At 47.0% G+C, this 21,708-nt stretch overlaps 1 protein-coding gene and 1 pseudogene across 1 annotated transcript in view; one reads left to right on the plus strand and one right to left on the minus strand.

The window, feature by feature from the left end:
- Nucleotides 1–21,708, plus strand: part of KAZN (kazrin, periplakin interacting protein) — a 225,123-nt gene that overhangs the window by 94,418 nt on the left and 108,997 nt on the right. The gene's annotated exons all lie outside the window — the stretch shown is intronic.
- LOC136660929 (5S ribosomal RNA) lies at nucleotides 8,973–9,092 on the minus strand (annotated as a pseudogene).

The following is a 21,708-nucleotide window of genomic DNA, read 5'->3' on the forward strand; positions in this document are numbered from 1 at the left end:
TTCCACCTGCCTGACTGTCCCTCCAAACTTATTGCAAACATTTGGGATGATTTTAAAAAACCCAACAAAATAAAATAATCTAATGAAAGCTCCCAGATCCCTTCTTCCTTTGGTAAATTTATCTCTGAGCACCAAAGCCCGGCCTGCGTGGTCTTATAACACATGCACATGACAGTTTGCAGAAGAGAGCTCTGCCCTGAGGAGCTTACAGTTTCAATGTTCAGTGGAGGAGACGAAGGGAAACGAAGTGAAAGATGAGAGTAGGAAAGGATGAGGATGAACACGAACACATGTCATTTTTTCACACTTGCTGTAGCTCTTCTTTCAGTGGGGGATTACAAAGGGAGTTAAGCCAATGAAAGGCTTAATGAAAGACGTGCATTTTGAGGAGGGATTTGAAGGCAGAAAATGGTGGGACTTTTTAGATGTTTGGGGAGAAAATTTCAGGCATAGGAAGAGTGGGAAGGGCGATCATTTAAGACAGGTAAAGACTTTTCAATCTGAGCATGGTAGAACTAATGGAATGGGAATAAAACAGGAAATGGGTGAGGAATGAAGCCCCCTTTTGTCTTGCATGTTGTCAGGACCTGCAGGGGCTAGAGATGGAGTGCACAGCTCCATTTGGAGCTATCCACAGGCAATGTTGCTGTGTTCTGTTATTGCTGGTCTTTGGCCGCATTAATAAATTGACTTGACTTTGGAGCTATCCTGAACCACCAGGGCTACAGCTCGGAGACAGGAAAGAAGTGACTCCAAGCACACTCTAGAATGGATGTTTGCTTATGTCATAATGTGTGAAGACAAATCTGGTTTCTGTCCAAGATCAGGTGGCACACAGTGTTGCTGTCTTGGGTAAAGGTTGTCAGGATGTCTGGAGCCCAAATCTGCTGACATCTCTGCTTTGGGGCACATAGCTGCTGTGGGGGAGGGGATTTCTGGAAGAAAACCATTGGAGGAAAAGCATGGATGCATTCATCATGGTGCGCCATGCTCCTGCATAAAATTGCCCTCTACGGTGACATGAAGATTTAAAGGACTACTTCTCACCCACTTACAGCTTTAAGCCCATGTGTTAAATAGAAGCTTAAAATGCTATCTGGTTTGATCAAAGTTGGCTTCTGATCTTTTTCTCGTGGCCAGCCCAATTGCACAAGCGCATGTCAGAATTTTGAAGTGTGCAGCATGAGATCCACCAGTTGTGCAATAGCACCTTGCAGAGTGTCTCCAAGTGTTCTTGAGTTGTGGTGCAGCCACTTTATGTGGCAAACTCTCTGGATCCAGCCTGGGCCTTTTCTGCCTGTCACAATCTTACCATTTTCTGCCTGAATCTGAAGCAACTTGCCAGGAGATCAAGCCATCGTTCCTTGCCACCTCGTTCCACTGCGCTGAGAAATGCTGGGATTTTGCCATGGTTTTAGTTAGTGTAGTGCATGTCTTCAAGGAACTGGATGCCAGCATTTGTCGGGCATGTGTGCAAGCTGACTCAATGTGACGCACAGTTTAGGCCCGTAGCCGAAAATCCCTCTGGGTAATGTATCTCATTCCAGTCACATCTGGTTGATTGCGGTTTAGGCCCTTCTCATAGCAACACACAGCTTTGGGTTGGTGGTGGAGGCGGGGAGAGCTGAAGCCATAAACCTGACCTTGGAAGCTTCTCTGTGGATACTTCCATGGGCAAGGCTTACATACGTTTGGGCATAAATCAGATGTCAAAGTGACGTTGCCCAGAGGGTGCACTAAATTTCCCATCTATATTTCATGTTGTTAATATTTGCATAATTAGCATTATTTTATTTGCTTTTGCCATGTTTACCTGCTTCCGCACAGCATATTGGCACATGTGCAATTTCAGGGTTCAGTCCAACATTGCAAAATGTAGTTGCTCTACTTAGGTGTTTTGTGCTCTGCAAAATGGAGAGGGACTCAGCCTCCTGGTTTCATAAGGTTAATTTTTGGCCCTCTAAAATGATGAGACTTGCATGTTGTGTGGACGTGAAATGAGCGCGTTGAACAGGGCCAGCTCCAGCAGACAGCCCCATGGAACAAACACAGTGCCTTGAGGCCAACAGGAGTACTCTGAGGGACTGAACAAAATATTTTTAGATGTGGGAAGATTTCCCCACTCTATGTTCTTCCACTGCTTTGCTTTGTCCTGTGTATGGTACTCCTCCTCAGTTCCAATTTAATAACCCCAGAATTGGAGCATGTGCAATTTGCCACAGTGTTCTGTTCCTTCTAAACATTTGCTCATTGACCCTTCTACATTGCCGGCACTCACATGTGCACCGCAAAATACTGGTCTTGATGTGATTGTGATGACTTTGGGATTCTGTTTGTACAGTGCTTTAGTGATATGCAACCCCATTCATTCATTCATTCATATCCTGCCTTTCTCAATGCCAAAGCAAATGACCAAGCTTTATAATCAAAGCTTTATAATCAACAAAGCTTTATAATCAAGTCCAAAGTAGCAACAAGTAGAAACATCAAATAAGGCATTAAAAGCATTAAATTTTCACATTACGTAGGGGAACAGGACCAAAGCAGAGCAAAAACTAACAATTAAAGTCCAGGGCGTTGTTGAGTCACAGAAGTTAACTTGACATTTGACATACCCACTATGTAATAAGTATCTTGATACATGACCACATCAAGTTTGCTTTTATGCAGTGTTTTACCCATGCACATGTAAACGTTGGTGATACAGAGTTGGGACAGATAGGAGTGAGTGGGAGGAACTGGTAGCTTTGAGAAACTGGACGCACAGTGCCTTGTATAAAATTCAGAAATAAGGAACAAGTCATGAAGAATTCCCAAGAATCACTTTCACCTTGGAAGATCTGGAAATTCTTAACTTTGAGATCTCGTGAGAAATTCAGATAGGGAAAATTGTTCCAACCTGCTGGTTGTTGCTTTCCCTTTAACAAGGCTTGCTATTAACTCATAATCAGAGTAAGAAAAGTGTGACATTTTAGTCCACTCTCCACATATACTTATATGATGTTCTGGATTAATGCAGAATAATGGTGTGATTTTTGTTTAGAATTCCTGGGCAGGTATCAGTCATGTGGTGAATGATGGATTTGACCTTTAGTTATACCCCAGGTGGTTAGGTTGGGCAGTGGTGTTTTATAATACAATTTAGAATGTATCTTGGCTTCCTTGCAGGAATAATTTGACTAGAGGACTCTGGGGTGCTTTAGTTCCACAGAACATCCAGTGAATATGGATGGACACTTGATTCAGGGCAGATGAAAGAAAGCCCTCCTTCATGCAACGCATAATGAATTTATGGAATTCTGCCAGAGGGTATGGTGATGGCCCCAGGCTTTGATAGTTTTAAAGGAGGATGGGACAGTTCCTTAAGCCCAATTCTAACTAAATCCCCCCTTACAGCCTTGCCATAGCCTTGCCATAGCCAGGGAGACAGACCAGGGACAGACTGCACTTGCTCCCGTTGTAGAAAGGATTGTCACTCCCGAATTGGCCTTTTCAGCCACACTTGACGATGTTCCAAAACCACCTTTCAGAGCGCGATACCATAGTCTCTCGAGACTGAAGGTTGCCAACAACAGCCTTGCTAATGGAGCACACACTGTATCATTGAGAGGGGCAGTCCTGCAACCTCCTTTGTTGGGGGCAAGCATCTGCTGCCTTAATGGTCTGCCTCGAATCTGCACCAGTTATTTGCTGGCGCAAGTCAGAGGTGAGTAAAAGTGAGGGAAGGGGGAAGGGAATGGGGTTAGGATCCTGGCACATGCTGGTGCTGCTGGGATCCATCCCACCCACTCCAATTTTGCCTCCTGCCTGGAAACTCCAATTCCTGCCCCTCTCTGCCCCATTCCACCTGCCTCCCTCTGCCAGCTTAACTTCACTTCCAGAGGTAACCAGTTGTCACAAAAGACTCTGTTGCCTTTTGTGGCAGCACCCCCAAATATAGTACACAGATAGTGTACACTGATAGTACACTGTACACACCATCATGTGACTGTTTACAACAGTGGAACTGTGTTCTGCTATTGTACAGGGCTGCACAGCCCAGCCCTAATTAGGATTTGTGCAGAATTCAGGTTTCTCTTGGCAAAGAACTGGGATTGCAGAATGTTGATAATTTTACCTTTTTTTTTTTTTAAGCCTACAGTATATATAGCCCTTGCTTACGTTCATTGCATGTGCAGGCAGGGTTGAGAAAAGGACATTTCTGAGTATGCGCAGAGTACTCTTGTGCAACAGACTCAATTTCCACCTGTATGTGGTTAGGGGGACAGAGCATTCCAGTGGCAGGGGAATATTTCCTCTGGACCCCAGCATTGAAGTTCCATCAGCACTCTTTTGAAAGATTAGATCTCAGTTGCTTGCCATTAAATCTTTCTTTGCTGATTAGAAAAAAAGAAAGAAACCTGTGCAAAGCACGGCCTGCTGAACCTGGCCTGTTGGATTTGGTTCATTCCTTTGAATCAGATGGGAATGAACTTCTAGTGGGAGTTTCCCAGGGTTTCAGGCCAAGATCTTTCCCATGCTTGCCTGTGGTGCCAGGAATTGAACCTTCTGAGTGCAAAGCATGTGCTCTACCGTTCCTTGGATGCTGCTAGACAGTGAGTCTGGTGATTATCCTGGTCATTAAAGAAGGAAAGAGGGGTATAAAGCTATTTTCCCACTTTGTATAAGATGTGATTAGTGTAACTCTGACTTTAGATAATTTCAGCAAATTGAAAAGAGGACTTGTGTTCACCTGTGAATGCTTTGCATTCAGAAAGACTGACTTTTGATTCTTGGCATCTTCAGGTGAGGATGGGTCTGAAACCCTGGAGAAGAGTGCGTCTCCAGGCCAGAAGTCTTCCCCCTTCAAGACAGTTTCCTGTCCAAACATCAGCGATGGACCTTGGGAAGGGAACCCTGGTCCCCAAGACATTTAACCTGTGGAGCCTATCAGGTCCTCACTTGGAGCTGTCCATGGTCCTTTGTGCCCTTGGTTGGCCTGGTGTTCTCATGGAGCTCCACTCAGGGCAGACCAGATGCCAGTATTCATTGATCAAGTACTCTGATCAGTCACCAAATCTGAATTGACGCCATGCTCCAAATGGCACCCTCCCACCTTAATGGCAAAGGGGGAGGTTTTTTGTTTTGTTTCTACCCTTTCACCTGTGTTTTCACTATAGCTGAAGGTATGTCACTGAAAAGTCCCTCTCCCACTTTGCCACTCACCTAATCCCTGAAGTCCATAGAAGGGCTCTGGGTGCCAATCTTAGAAACTGGCCAGATTCCTTTGGGGAAAGCCTGTCTTTCTGACACCCTCTTCCCCAGTCTGATCAAGCTTCCTTAAAAGGCCTGCATGTCTTTTTCTATTCTAGCCTCTTCTCCATGTTCCCTTATAGCCCTTTTGGGCAGCGGCTGCAGTACCCGCTGTGTCTTCTCCACACCCCCACAGGCTGTGTTTTCTTTCCCAGTCAGTTGGCAACCCTCACCTTTGGGGAGAGACTGAAATCAATGAGTCAGGACAAACTGTGCTGGCCTGACTGACTGCTCCAGCCATGGAGGTAGCGAGAAGTGTCATTAAAAATAAGGAGCTGAAGGCTTCGGAAAAACCAGCTCTGAAAACCAGCAGGCCACGTAACACACAACAAGCAATTTCAAGACAGCGCGGCAGGGGAATTGAGAGCGACAGATCAAAACACTGAGCCAGGAAAATAATGGGTTTTTGCTTCTAATGACTGCAGAATTACTCTATAGTCAAGACAGAGGTGAGGGGCCAGCAGAACGGAGGCTGTGGAATCGGTTTGCCAGAACAAAGCAGCTCTAGCATCAGAGGCCTCCATGCTCCCCTCTCTCTGCTCTCCCCCCAAACCCTCTACACCAGCTACTTCGCTTCAAAACATTTTTCTGCTGTAGGATTTTTGATTGACTCATCTTCCTTCATGTCCTGAAGAATCAGAAATATTTCAAAAAAGCATCATGGGTTTGGCAAGCCATAATAGGGGAGTATAATACTAGGGGTATAGGAGCATACACCAACTTGGTAGTGTCTGTTTAAAAAGGGCTATATCTTGCCTTTCTCCAACACACTCAGGATTTCAGACAGAGAAGGGTCTTCCCCAGATGCTGCCATGATCCCCAGATCCCCTTCCTATAGATGCTGCCATGGATTTAATGTGGGACCTTCTGCATGCAAGGCAGAGCTAGGGCTCTGTCCAGTATTGTGTGCTCCCCTGAGCTTTTCAGACTGCTGCAGGTTTATTCCTGGATTCAGTGGTGGTCATGGACAGTGTAGTGCCCAGAAGCACACTTCCAGGGGACCTGGAGATGCCGTCCCCTGCATCCACTGCTCCGTCTGGAGGATGTTCTAAGGGCCAGAGAGACTGTGTGTGTCTTTCTCAGCCATCAAAACACCTTGTAAGGCCTCTGAGGGCCTTTAAATGTCACATTCGGTTTTCTCTTGAAAACCAGAAGTCACATTTAAAAGCCCTCCAGAGGCCTTACAAGGTCTTCTGAGGGCTGGGGCGGGGCAATCCTCGGGGTGGCACAGCTGGGGTGGCAACAGTGCACCCTCAGCTGTGCTACCCAGAATCACTTGTACCATAAGATCACAAGAAGAACATAAGAACAGCCCCACTGGATCAGGCAATAGGCCCATCTAGTCCAGCTTCCTGTATCTCACAGTGGCCCACCAAATGCCCCAGGGAGCGCACAAGACAACAAGAGACCTGCCTCCTGGTGCCCTCCCCTGCATCTGGCATTCTGACATACCCATGGACTACCCCCACCCAGGAACACCACTACCTGCATTAACTTCATCAGTAAAGTACTTCGCATTCAGTTGGCTCATAGTGCCCCTTCTAAGGGCATTAAAACTCAGTTAGTTCCTCTTTGTGTAATAACTAAGGCTTAGGAGAAACTTCTTACCTGCTAGATTTGAAATCTAAATTGATGATGTCACTTCTGGCCATGACATTACTTCCAGGTTAATGACATTACTTGTGGTGGGTCCTGACAGATTCTAGAAAGTGGGTCCAGGTGCTTAAAAGTTTGAGAACCACTGCTATACACTATAACCACTGCTATATACTGAGAACCACTGCTATATACCGAGCCGCTGGTTCTCTATCCTCACCTTTTGTACCCAACGGATAGCCTAAGCATTCTATTGGTCCATGAAATTCACAGCGTGCAGGTCCTCATGGGGCTGTCTGGATCGATGCCTGTTAATTTTCTTTTTTATTTCATTGACAAACTTATCTATATTCCTAGGGAACTCCCGAGTATGCAGAAATGATTACCTGATTGGGGGGAGATGCTGCCCCTCTGCCAAACCGATACACATGGAGATCATTCTTGAATGACTGATTCTGGACCTTAACCATGTGTGGCTCCCCTCTCCTCACTTATTGTTATTTAGACTACCTGATTCCATAACAGACAAACATTAATCCAACCCAGTAATCTCTGGGTATTATACATCCCCCGAGCAATGCATGCTTTGTTAGTTCGTTATCAAAGATGCAGAACAACTGAGTAATCCCATTAGTGCAGGTGAAAGGAATGCGCATGGTTCGGAATGCGATAACATCAAGAGATCATTTTGTTTGGCCAGGTTGGGAGTGTTAAGCGCTGAATTTTTGAAACACAAGTGCTGCTTCTGCCGTCCATAGACTTTGTGGCACGGCGGCCACACGGTGTGAGCCATCGCTGCCCACCACGCACGACTGTCGAGACAAATTCGACCGTAACAGAACAGAAAAAGAACAAGTGATGCAGCGTTAAGTGGAAAGACTTTACAAGAGTGTCTCCACCTTCTCTTTTGTCCCAGAAAATAATGGTGCCTGCTCTGCTTGTCAAAACACAGAGTGTTTGGTGTGGAACATTCTTGTGCTGCACTGCTTATGGTGACATCATCTTTGGGTTTGCCTGCTGTGGCTAGGGAAAGGTGTAGGGGCCCAGCGATATGGGCAGCAAATTTTTCACTGCTATTTTTTTTCTCTGCAGAACCATTTCCACTTCTTAATATGCGTGCTTTCATAAAATTAGTAGCACTGTGGGTGGTTGCCATCAGTCACACCGGGCAGCTTCAGAGTGCAATTCACCTTCTCAGGTGACAGTAGACCTCCTCTTGCGTTCTGCCCATGTATTCGCTCACAACAGCAGGTCTCTCAGAATGCCCATTGCCCTTGCCCAGTGACCTCCATGCATTCATCAGAAGGTGAGAATGGGCTCAGTGCACATAGAGTTGTTCCATGTGTAGATCTGGGGTGGCTGCTTTCCTCTGCTTTCCTCCTTTCCATTCCTGGATTGAAATTCTAGGAAAAAAGTACAGAGCCATAGAGGGAAGTGGGAAAGAACAGAGAGTGGGTAAGGGTGGTCGGACACTCTAGCCCAGAAGTCTTCTCTCCATCTCACTTCCTCTTCCACTCCACTCCATTTCCTTTTCAGATCTTGAGAGAAGAGGAAGAGGAGCAGAGATGATGACTAGTACTGTGTAAGGCCCTGGGAGGTCTTGGAGCAGTCCAGACCAGTTCTCACTGCTCCACATGTTATCTAATGCATGAATGGAATGTGAGGACAGGGCTTACACTTTTGTGTGTGTGTTTGTATGTGTATAATGCACAGCAGTTTTGATTGCTAAAATGGGCATGTTAACTATTTTCAGCATCTTCATTTTTTTTTTTTTCTTAAAATTTAGACAGTGTAAAGGACATGCATTCTGGAGCCATTCTCGTTGGAGAATCCAACGTGGAATCCAGAGTTGGTATTTTGGGACTCCAAAATCAAGGGAGAAATTTTGGGTGAGGAAAACGTGCAGGCCTAGAGGAGTGTCTCCTTGGGAGTAAGACTTTGCTCCCAGGGCAAGCATGCTGAGGATTGCAGCCCAGCTCCCATACTACAGAGCTGAGCACTGGAGAGTGGTTTCAGCTCTGATGAAGCTCTTGGGGAAAGCAACACATGGTTGGCAACCTTCAGTCTCGGAAGACTATGGTATAAGCCTACAGCACCCAGTATTCCCAGGCGGTCTCCCATCCAAGTACTAACCAGGCCTGAACCTGCTTAGCTTCCAAGATCAGACGAGATTGGGCATGTGCAGGGTAACAGTTGCTGTGTAAAGCAACACATGAGGTGTGGTAATTTGGCTGCGCATGGAGATGTCACGTCCCTTAATTGACAGCTGCTTCTCACTCTCATGCAGCTGAGCTTCTCACGGAAAGAACCTGACCTCGGCTTTGCTGTTATTGTGGTTTTCGTCCTTCTGTGCTCCCCCCCCCTCCATTTCTCAGGCACAGCAGGAGGTACTTGCAAGCCAGAAGAGCTTTCCTCTCAAACCACTACTTGCTTGCCCATCTTCCTTTTCTCTGAAAAACGCCAATTTCATGGCTATTACCTGGGAGGGACTGAGCAGCTCTCACACTGGCCTCCTGCATAATTTGCATGAAAATCCGACATGGACAGGGCCGTGGCCTTTGGGGACACAATGCTGTGCTACAGGGGAGTCACATCTCTCTGTGTTCTTGCCCTTTGGGATGTGGGTTTTGGGTTTTTTCTTTTTTTAAGCGATTCAGATGGTTGTCTCTTCTGAATGCATAGAATGACTGCCCAGGCTTGTCTCTGTAACTCTTGGTGGCGGGGAGTTGAGTCTGAGCCCTGTGTCTCAGGATGATGAAGCTACCCATAGCAGGATCAATGCTACATGATACCACCTCGCTTTGACGGACATGGAATTGCAGGTGGAAGTACAAGCCTTTCAAGGGTGTTGTTGATTCTGACTGGTGCTGAAGCTAGAGTGTCTGTGATGCTCTGGCCCACTCCATTCCCCACTTCCCTTTTAAGTCCAGGGAACGGAAGGAGGAGGAGTGGCAGACCCACCAGCAGATGAGGGTAACCGCTGTGCCATGGCACACTGGTGTGCCGCGGGTGGTCTGCAGGTGTGCTGCAGGAGAGGATCTTTTAATAGTAGGGCCACTGGGGGATTTGAGTCCTTGCTGTCAGTATGGTGTGCCTTGTCAAAAAACTGATGGTGTACCTTGACAATTTTAGTGCCTTGTCAGTGATCTAGATCACCAAAGTTTTTGGCTGGAGGGCCACATCATCTCTCTGACACTGTGTCGGGGGCCAGGGAAAAAAAGAATTAATTTACATTTAAAATTTGAATAAATTTACATAAGTTTACATAAATGAATATATTAAAGATGAATTTATATGAATGAATGTTCAATAGCTCAAGGCCTATAAAAGGCCTTGCACAAAGCAAGGCTGGCCTTTCCTTTGCTGCTGCTACTGCATCACAGATGTGAAACAGCAAGCAGTGGAGGGAGCCCTCATCCCATAGCTCACATGAGAGGTCAAACAGTTGCCCTCACGCTGAGAGCAGTTGCATCAGGCCAGTGCGGGCTCCAGCAAGTCTCCGGAGAGCCAGAGGCTCATTGGAGACTGGGGGCTCCCTGAGGGCCGCATTGGGAGTCCTCAAGGGTCACAAGTGGCCCCAGGGCTGGGGTTTGGGCACCCCTGATCTAGATCTAGGTCTGCCTGCCTGCCTGCTCTAGCCATTGAAAATTTGCAGCAATACAAGACCTGTCACAGACTTGAGTAGGTATGGCCGAAAACGGTCGTGCCAATTTTTGTAGTGCTTCCAAAATGGCTGTTTGAAAACTGTTTCACAACAGTAGAGCAAAAATAGCAACTTGGCACATTCATTATGGGCTACAACAGCCATGTTGTCCCTTCTTGAAGTCTCCAGGTGGGGAAAAATGGTTTGGTTTTCGGTTTGATAGGCCTCTGCTACTGATTCCTTCCAGCTTCCACATCTAAAGAAATCAGATCTTGGTAGATCTTGGTGGGGTTCTTCCTTCTCTGTTTGCTAACTTACGCACAGTGAACGAAGCCCAGTAAATGTTAATCAACTCCTTTTGAATGTTATATTTTTAATGAAGAAAATGATGAGGGGGATTAACCAAAAAGGTGCAGTCAAGGAGAACCCTGACTGAGTGATTCAATTAAAATGAGATTCGGAAGCAGGCGGGTTTGTTGGGCTTCCTTTCTGGTGAATGTGGGAGAGCACCAGGTTGAATATAATCCTTTCCCCTCACTCTCTTTGCAGCACAGAGGCAGGAAAAATCAGCACCAGTTTGTCTTTGTTTATTTGTCCACTAAATTCCCCGCAGAAACCCCGATGAGAATGAAACGACTCATCGCAAAGGTTAAATGCAAGAGAGCCGCATTCATTTCCATCGGGTGTGTGATTCTGGGACAATTGCATTTTGATATTAAATCTCAAATGTTTGCAGTCCCAGAGGGACTCTTCCCCGGAGGTCATTTGTGCTCAGCTGGGAATGGCATTCCCATTTTCGTTTGAAAAGTGGACTGATGGGGCACCATGGCGGCAAGGAAGCGAGAATGAAAAAGCCAATGAAAAAGCCACACGTTGGCCAGATAACAAAGAATAGCACGGAGTTTGTTTGGTTTAACAGGATGGTAATTTTGGTTCACTTTTGCTTGGAGTTGGTTTACTGATTGCTCTGATGTGGCAAATGCTTTAATTGTCTTTGTTTTTCTAATCCCTGCTAAGTCCCACTGTGCTTTGTTGGCATGAGTTCCTAGGAGTATCATTCCTCAGGGTTCCACTCCCTCGTCTAGTTAGCTCTCTGAGGGTGCAATCCTACCCTGTGCTGGAGCAAGCAAGCCAATAGGCTTGCACTGTATCCAGTGCAAGATGGGGGCCAGAATCAGCTCAGCCAGAGACAAGGGGAAACTTTTCCCTTTACCCCTGGGCAAGGCATCATAGCCCCTATAGGTTTCCTCGGACCTGCACCACAAACTCCCTGGGGACGGGGGTTGGGATCCAGCATAACTGCCGGATCCCAACCCCGCCTCCCGCTCCCCCCCCAGGAATGCCTCCCTCCCACCCCCACCCATCCCAGAGCCTTGTGTCGGCCCAGCAGGGCTGACACAAGGCTCGCCGTGCAAGCCACACAAAGGCTGGGTTCAGCCTCTGTGTGCTGGCACACCTCTGGCACACACGGCTTGCTTGTGAGGAGGTGCAAACATGCTTCACAGCACGTTTGCGATCCTCCTGGGCCGGTGCAAGGGAATTGCGCCGGCCCAAGTGCAGCTTAGGATTGCACTGTGTGATGGTGAATGAATGGAGAATGGGAGGAACAAATTTGTTCACAACCGCTGTGAGAGTAGAACCAGTACAGTAGAACCAGAAACGGGTACAAAGTGCAACAGAGGAGATTTTGGTTGGACACCAGGAAGAAATTTTTGAAGGTCGAGGAGGTTCAGCAGTGGAATAGATTGGTGGGGGAGGTGATGGAGTCTTATTCACTAGGGATCTTCAGGCACGGACTCAGGCATCTGCTGGAGATGCTCTAAGAAGATTTCCTGCTACAGGTGGGGTTGGACCAGATGACCGTGTAGGCCCCCTCCAGCTCTATGATTCTATGATGCATCTCATCTTGAGATCTTGGGTGCGCATCAATGATCATACATGTGCAGAATCACCAAGGCACCATTTCTCACACTGCAGCTGCTCTACAATAATAGGTGCCTGACCAAAATATCAAAGAATTGGCTGCAAGTGATTGGGAGGGAGGTTTGTAAGCTGGGTGAGAATTTCTTGATTTGTTCATCCCTACATTCCACCCCTCCTGAACGGAGAGAATTCCAGAGCTGGAGCCCAGTTTGCAGCTGTTTTAAGTTCATTTTTGCAACATCTTGATTCACTCCTGCATGACTGAGGACGCAATCCTAACCCCTGGGTTAGGCTGACTCATATGCGCCGACCCAGGGGTGTCACAAGGCATGTTCATGTCGACTTAAGAAGTGGGGGGGGGCAGTGCAAGGAGTTGTGCTGGCCTCCCTACCCTGGATCCAGGCCCAGCATGGAAAGATTGTGTTGGCCATGCTTGGCTGATGCAGGTGTGTGTGTGGGGGGGGGGGGTTGGGAGGGCAGAGAGGAGGTGGGAGGGAGGTGTTCTGGAGCAAACAGTGGGCGTTCCCAGGGGCAGGTAGGCAGGAGGCAAAGCCATGATTTGGCAGTTACACCGGATCCTATCCCCGTTCCCAGACAGCCCGGGGCAGTCCCAGTCTGCTCGGATTTGCACTACCTCTTGAAGTGGCGCAGACCTGAGTAGCCCCATTGAGGCTGCTTCTGCTTTACCCGGAATAAGGGGAAGCGATTCCCCTTGCCCTGGGCTGAGCCACTTTCAACCCCAATCCTGCCTTGGATGCAGCGCAGGCCCACTGGCCTACCTGCTCCAGGGCAGGTTAGGATTGGGCTGCAGAGGGCACAAGTGCATTGATGGCAACACTGCAAAAAAAGGGAGCTTGATGCAGTTGCAGTTGTGGTTGCACCAGAGTTTGTTTTGTGTGGTGTTTTACTCATGTAGACATGTACATATTGGTAAAACACCTTGTAGAAGTAAACTGCATTTACGGTCATGTCAGTATGAATTGGTAATGAAGCTTAGGGCAAAAGACATCTTCATACAGATAAGGTCGCAGGTTCAGTCCTTGGCATCTTACTATCTATCCCTCCCTCCCTTCCTAATCTAATCTAATCTCACATATTCATACCACTCTTCCTCTATGGAGCTCAGGGTGGTGTACATGGGCCCTTCCCTTCTATTTTTCTCATCACAACAACCCTGTGAGGTAGGCGAGGCAGAGAGATGGTGTCTGGCACAAGATCACCCATGAAGCTTCATGGCTAAGCAGGGATTTGAACCTGGATCTTCCAGGTCCAACACCAGAACCATGACACTATCTTCGTTCTCTTTCAAACCATTTCTAGGCATGGTTTGGAAAACAAAAAATACCTATGGAGCTACATCTCGGTTCTTAGACAGAATCTGACTCAGTAAAAGCAGCTGGTTTTCGACCAGTTTGATGGGCAATTAGCTTCACATGCTCACACTGTGTGTCACTTTGGGAAATGAATTTCGTATGTGTTGGTTGCACTTCTGAAGCAAAACCAGGTCATTGGAAATCCAGGAAGCAAAGTGGAGAAGCTAAATTTTTGGAAGCATCCCCTACCATCAGAACCCCAAATATGTGTCCTCTCTCATCGATACTGTGGTCTTCACTGCTGCCACTGAGATGTGGATTCTGTAGTACTGTCAAGATATCATGTGATCCCCCCCTCGCTCATCCTTTGTTAGGCACAGCACTGCCATAAATCAGCCACCAGCCCTCCTTAGCACCAGGAATCCAGGCTGTGATAGAAGTTGGATGTAGTGATGTACCTTCCCTGCCTCCCTTCCCATTCCGTCAAGGGAGAGACAAAAGCGCTTTATGAAAAGTTTAAAATCTCTCTCTGTGTGCAGCTTTCAAGAAACTTGACCTGAAAATCCCAGCACTGCAAAAGGAAGGCCTGTGTTTGAATAAATGATTACAGAACGCATAATTGTTCCTGCAGCTGCCTCTGATATTATGGACGCCACATGAATGGGGAACAAGCTTCCTCTTGCAAGCTCTCCGTTTGGGGAGGCTGGAAGCGGAGAGGCCTTTTGAAAGTGCAGAATGAGAGAGCTCAGTTTCCAGTTCAGATCAGTGCCGTGTTTTCCCAGCTTCCCGGATGACTTCACATCATTCCAGGGAGCGAACCATTCAAAACTGCAGTATCTTTATATCTGAAGAACTCCTGAGAGTGTGCTGGGTGTGGTCTGGTGTGTCAGTCCTTCGAATCTGTAGGACTTGCCCAAGACCTCACAGTGCCTGATGCAGACCACCAAATGATGCTGTCCTTATCTGGTGATGCAACTGCCATCCTCTTCCTCCTCCATCCACTCTCTGGATTCAAAAAGGAGGAGAGGAACACAGCAAAATAAACATTCTAGCCCACCACTCTCCTCTCCTGTCTTCTCCTCCACACTTGCTCTTCTGTTTCATCCCCCCCCCTTCCTTTTTGAACCCAGAAGGAGATGGAGTAGGGATGGGCAGATGGAAGCAAGGAGCCTCCTGGATAAGCCAGCCCTGTAAATCCCTACTTAGGCATATCCAGTGATGCAGTGAAGGGGTTCAGGCAGAACACAGTGCATCAGGATTCCCCTCACAAAGTGTGCTCTTTAGAGAATGGGACTACTTGGATTCTGCTGGACAAATGCAAGGGGGTGGACGCAGGTAAACAATGTTCTGCTTGAGAGCCTGATGGCTCTCCTTTGCTTAGAAGTCAAAACGTTAGGGGTTCCCTCCCCGATCTCTGATGGTGGCTACATATTGTGCTGCCTTTTGTTGGGGAGTAACATGTTCCTTACATGGAAGGAGGGAAGGTAACATGAGAACCTTCCCCTCCACTGCTGAGCCCAACAACTACTCTTGACTGTCAGCAAAATCAACAGTCCCATTCAATGGCAGCTTTTCCTTGGGATGAGTGATTGAGACGTTGGCCAGTGTCCTTCACTGGCACTGATTCAAGTGCAGGAGAAAATAGTGGGGTTGGCTCTCTTGGCTTCTAGGCCTATTAAGGGACTGTGTGTGTGTAGATACTTAAAAAGCCACCTTCTACTGAGACCGGTAGGCCTATGTGCACATACTGTATACTGTGTGTGGTCCTCTGTGGTCCATCTCTTTCAGCCTTGCCAACGCTGACTTCAGGCAGGGTTCTTTCCCAGCCTGACCTCAAGATGCTTCCAGGGACTGAAGCTCCGGCCTTCACTGGGCCTCTTTTTAAGAGTGGGGGTTCTGGCATTTGGAATTGGGGCTCCTATCCATTCGAGTGCGTGCATTGCCCTTAAGTGTACAGTAATGCAAATTTGGACCAAAAACCCTGTCTCCACTTTGTATGAGGTCTGCAGTAGTGATGGCCAGCCAGGAAAGAGATCCTGGGGTCATGGAGGACAGAACAAAGAAAACATCAATTCAGTGAGTGAACTTTGTTGTTGTTGGCATCCTTCAGTCTCGGAACACTATGGTGTCACGCTCTGAATGGTGGTTCTGGAACAGAGTGTCCTCTCCAGTGCGCGAAGCCTGGGTAAAGTAGGTATGGAGGATAGGCTGTTACGCATGCAGCAAATTCCCCCTCTCCACGTCGCTGAAATGGTCCAATGGAAAGGCAGAGGCCAATACGGTTGGTTCCAGCGGCGTCGCAGGAGTTGCCAGAACGTGACTGTGTTCAGCCATGAACTGCCTCAGGGACTCTGGCTCTGGATTTTTCCTCGAGATTGACTCCTGAAGCCTTTTCCATAACTGGATGTAGCCACAAGGCAGTGGAGGTTTGGGATCAGAGTTTTCCTTCTCTCAGATGAGCTGCCTTCCCAGGCTGATGAGTCCTATCTACCCGGTGGCTGTTTAGAGTGAACTGCTGTGGATTCCACTGTAGGGATTAATCAGAAAAGAATTTAAAAAGCAAAACTTTTCATACCCTCATGCCCTTATACAGATTTATGGTGCAACAATTTTCTTGCTACAGCCTGTGTTACTCTGTCTCAAGGATATATTGTCTGTCTGTCTGTCTGTCTGTCTGTCTGAAGGATATATAAGGATGTATTGTTGGAAAAGTGAAGGGAAATGGCAGCCAAAGCAGTTGGTTCCTCCCTAAAAGGAAGTACATTTTAATTTAAGAAAAGATAACCTAGGGGGAGAGAGACATTTCAGAGGTTTAGACTGTATGTGTGGTGTGGGGCCAGGTTCTTCTCCCTCTCTCATACAGCAATACCTTGCTTACAGTGGCATAGCTAGAGGGGGTGCAAAGCACTAAGTTTTGCAAGGAGCCTCAGCAAGGTATGCAAGCGACCTCCCCCTCCCCTTCACAGCCATTCTGGGTGTTGGGAGCAAAGCGGAGAAAAATGTATTTGCCTCTGTTTTGCTCCCACCACCCGGAATGACTCTGAAGGGGAAGGGGAGGGGTCGCTTGCACACCAGGCTGAGGCTCCCTGCCAAACCTAGCACTTTGCACCTCCTCAAGCTACACCACTATGTGCACTTTCATCCAGTTAGGGAGGGACCAGAGCATAGATGAAAGTCAAAAATAGATGAATGTCAAAGTGCAGTCTGATTTAGCTTGCACATTTATTTTGCCTAAATAACGAACTGTATAGCACGTGGGAATGCATACAAAACCTAAATAAACAGAAATAAAAGAAAAATAAGCTTAAGAACATAAATGAATGTTGTGAAAGGTTACAGCACCAAATGCCAAACATTGGGGGGGGCCTATGGACCCTCCCTACGCATCAGGATAATCAGCAGTGGTTTATCAGTGGTTTATAATCAGCACCCAGCAGTGACGTCATTGCCAGCTGCTTCCGGGCCAGGGGGGGCATTTCAAGCCAATCAAACCCAGGGGTGGGGTTGTCCAGCAGCAATGCTAGGTTCGCCGCAGTTTTCTCACGATGTCTTGGCATTGAAGATCCCATGTCAGAGCTTCAGCTATTGAGTGATTGGTTGATTGATGCCCCACTTTTCTCCCCAAAGGGACCCAAGTCGACCCAAGGTGGATTGAGGCACTGACTGCTGCTGCGGGCACACCACTCACCGCCCCAAGTGCAGGGCCCCTCCAGGCACAGGGCCCAGTTTGGCCAAGGTGGTCAGATTGTCCTCAGGCTGTCCCTGGCTGTGTACATCCTTAACTTTAGTTAGAGGAGGGAAAGAGGCCAGAAGGGATAAACTGGAGGTGCTGCATGAAGCTGAAAGTCAGTTGAAACCAAACTGTTGTTTTAGCTTATGCTGGAGGTACGTTCACCCTTGAAAAGTCAAGTCTCACTGCCTGGTGGCAAAAGTTGATTGAGCTCAGCTCAAACGTCTTTCTTCTCTCCTTTGATGTGTCCTTTCTCCCTCTTGGACTTATTCCTGGCACTGAAGAAAAAAAAAAAAAAAAGACAGCTGCCTACCAGTCTTTGTGACTGTCCTTCCCCCCCAGTCTGATGGGTAGGCCATGAGGTTGAGCATCTGTGCCCGCAGTGGGGTCTCTGCATTTTCTAAGGAAACCAAGAGCTTTAATGACCTACTAATAGCTGTCTTGTTTGGTGTCACACACAGTGGTGCCCACCCCAAATCCAGGCTTGCAGCAAACTGCCAGTTGCTTTGCACGGATTTAAATGGGTTCCTCCTGGGGGGGTGCCACTCGAATGTTCTCATTCATTTAACTTTGTTGGTGGATGCTCTCCCAAAAATGATGGAGAAGAAAATCGAGCACTCAGGCGTGTTGACTGTGAACAAAACAAAACAAATAAACAAACAAGCAGCCTACATTTCACCATGTTCATGTGGGTCAGGGAAGGCAGATAACAGCTGGAAATGAAATTTGGCCAATATTGATCGCCTTTCATTCCTTACTGGAATCAGGGTACAACCACTGAACTAATCCAACAGGCCATTTCCTGCTTTTCTCTTGCCTCTTTAAGGAAACTTTAAAACTTTATTACCTTTGAGCTTTGAGCCTCAGCCTTCAGTGTGTTCATCTGTGTTCCATATGACCAGTCCGAGATCTTCTGGGGCCTGAGTTGGCATTCTAAATGTGCCCCCCTTTATCTGTGCCAGCCTCTGTTTCTCCAACGCACGCTTTCCGGAGACTTTAGCTCCATGCCCCTCTTCCTTTTCCATTCCAGCGAGGTGGAGGTGACAGGACAGGTGGATTTGCTGCCTGATACAACTGCCTCAGTTGACCACAGGAGTGAGCTGGCCCTGATGTTTCCATTTAAGATGAATCTCTCTTTTTCGCTTTTTTATTCGTAGCTCTAAACCAGGGGTCTCCAAACTTTTTGACCAGAGGGCTGCATCAAATATCTGGCGTGGTGTGGAGGACCGGAAAAAAAATTTAAATATAAAATTTGAATAAATAAATTAGAGATGGAACTTAGATGAATGAATGAATGAATGAACCTTTATTAGGCATAGATAGAGAAATCATAAAAGCAAACATAATTAGTCCTAATCCCGTTTATCAAAACCCCTCTTCAGTTTGTGCCTGGGCTGCCAGATCTCTAGAATAGCTTGGATAAGCACAACCTGCTCTCAGCGCACACATCCTGCTTGTAAAACAGATCATTCTTGGGGCTGTTGTTTTTAAGGAGGTCTAATTGCAAAGGGATGTGATCGCCGCAAGAGAAAAAGATACATGCCTGGCTTTATTTGTGTCTCAACGTCCAAGACGCTGGACTTCTCTGGGATACAGGAAAACATTCTCTGATGGCCTGCTCCCCCCCCCCCACCTAGTTCTCTGTGGCCTTCCTCCAACCCAGCTCTAATTTGTACCCTGTGATATTCTCGGGGCAATTCCTCCTCCCGCCCCACAGTGGTCTGTTGATAAGTGGAGCACTCAGCAAACTGGTGACTAGCCAGCCTGACTCAAGGCCTTTAGTCCTGACTTGGCAGTTGTTTCTTAGGGTTCTTGTGCAGAATGCTCACTGCACTGAATCCTAAACTAAGCTTTATGAAGCCTTCTGGAGACACTTCTGTATGTTGTGTCCTACTAGCCAAAAGTAACTACAAAATGCAAAACTAGGACAAGCTCACACCATGAAACAGAGTTGCCCTATTTTTTTTTTCTCTCTTGGAAAGCTTCTGAATGTTTGGTGGTTTGTTTGTGTTTGTTTGCTTCTTCCATTTGCTTTTGGGTTTTGATTTTTTTCAGATTTTTGCAGATTTTAAGGCGGTTGTGTTTTCCCCTGTCCATTTGCAATCCCCAGGAGTGCACACACAAAAAATAAAATTAGTGCAAATAAGGAATAATAAACATTTGTGGGCAAGACCAATTTGAGCATGAAGTAAAGCCAAAATTGTGATTATAAAAGTTAACACAAGGGTCAGTTCAGCCTCATAAGAGCAGGAGAGGATCCCCGCTGGATAAGAGCAAAGGTCTATCAAAGGTCCGGAATCCTATTTCTGACAATGACAACTGTCCATGAAGTTCATAGGCAGGAGGTGAAGGCAACACCTGTCCGCTGCTGCTTGTCTCCAGCATCTGGTTTTTAGTGATAGACTCCTCCTAACCATGATGTTTCCACTGAACTGTCATGGTTCATAGCTACTACTGAATGTGTCCAACATGAATTTACCTAACCAGATATATTGAACATCAGAGAGCCCTGCTGGATCCAAAGGTCCATCTCCTCCAGCATCCTGTTTCCAACACAGAACAGCCACAATTCAGGGAAATTCCCTCACCGTTGTTGTTAGAAGGAATCATTTGGTTTGCATACATGCCTCCCCTCTCCCGTTTTCCTTACTGGTGTGCAAATTTTCATCACTGTCCTTCCTGGAGCTAACCACACTGCAGTGTTGCAAATGCTTTGGTTGACTTTCATGCTAACTCGAGTTAGTTCAAACCAGAATTTGCAACCATGGTTATAAGTGTGCTTTATTGTTGACCCTCTTCAGAAGTGATTGTCCCCCATTTAGTGAACGCAAGAACAGGGAGTGCATTGGCTAGTCATGTCCCCATGCCAACATATTTCTTAGCCGTACTCCCCCAGCCCTCTCCATTCTCAGTGCTCATCTGCAGAGGCAAGCGCAGAACATAGAGATAATTTTTCACCAGATTAGAGAACTGGGTTGGGGCAGGATTCTCAGTCATGGGGAAAATCTCTTCCCATGTTCAGTGCTTGCCTCTGCAAATAGGGTCAGCCCATCGAGGAGGTCAACGAAGGTCGCTTCAAGAAGCTGACCGGTGGTAGTGGAGCGCCCGCTTTTGTCTGTCCACCTCCACCAATCCCAGCACCCTGGATTCAGAAATATTGACATGATTTGAAGAGGGGAGCTGAGTGGAAAAGGAAAAGAGGAGAGAAGAATCTCTCTGGCACTCTAGCCCAGGGGTCTCCAAACCCTGGCTTGGGGGTCCGCGAAGAGCCTCTGTCAGGCCCGCAGCCAGCCTCTGATCCCCTGAGAGCCTCTGGCCCAATTGACCAAGCACAACCAGAGTTGTGCTTGTGGGGTGGGGGAATGGGGGTCCATTTAACTGTGTGTTTTATATCTTGGGCTATGTTGGTGCTTGGAGAAATCCTGGACATTTGAGCCCATTCATTCATTCATTCATTCATTCATTCATTCATTCATTCATCTAAGTTCCATATGTAATGTATTTATTTAAATTTTATATTTAATTCTTTTTGCTGGCCCTTGACACTGTGCCAGATATTTGATGCAGCTCTTTGGCCAAAATAATAATAATAATAATAATAATAATAATAATAATAATAATAATAATAATAATAATAATAATAATAATAAATAAATAAATAAATAAATAAACAACTTGGTATTTATAGACCACCTTTCTGGTCATCGGCTTACTCCTCTGACTTTATTCAAGGCAGTTTACACAGGTAGGCGTTTCTAAATCCCTCCAGGGGATTTTTACAATCATGGAGGTTCTCTCTTTCAAGAACCAACAACATTTCAGAATGGATCTTCCTGGTTTGGTCTCACTTCTGGCCTCGAGTTCTCCCACGCAGGCTGACAAGCAGCTCCATCTCTCGCATGGAGGGCAGCCAAGACGCTTCTTGCTCATGCCAAGAGCAGGTGGAATCACTCAGCTGGGCTTGTCAGCTGCTTCAAGGTCTCGCCATTCTCAGCCGTTCAGGGAGCTGCCGGTGTCCTCGAACTGGCGACCTTCTGATGTTATCTTCGGGCTAACGGAGGCTCTACCCTCTAGACCAGACCTCCTGCCCTCTAGACCAGACCTCCTGCTCTAAAACGTTTAGAGACCCCTGCTCTAACCCACTCCTCTCCTCTCCTCCACACTTCCTCTTCCTTCTGGTCTCCTTTTTCCTTTCTAAATCCAGGGAGTGG

This window comes from Tiliqua scincoides, chromosome 9 (assembly GCF_035046505.1).
Source record: "Tiliqua scincoides isolate rTilSci1 chromosome 9, rTilSci1.hap2, whole genome shotgun sequence".
Taxonomy (NCBI): Eukaryota; Metazoa; Chordata; class Lepidosauria; order Squamata; family Scincidae; genus Tiliqua; species Tiliqua scincoides.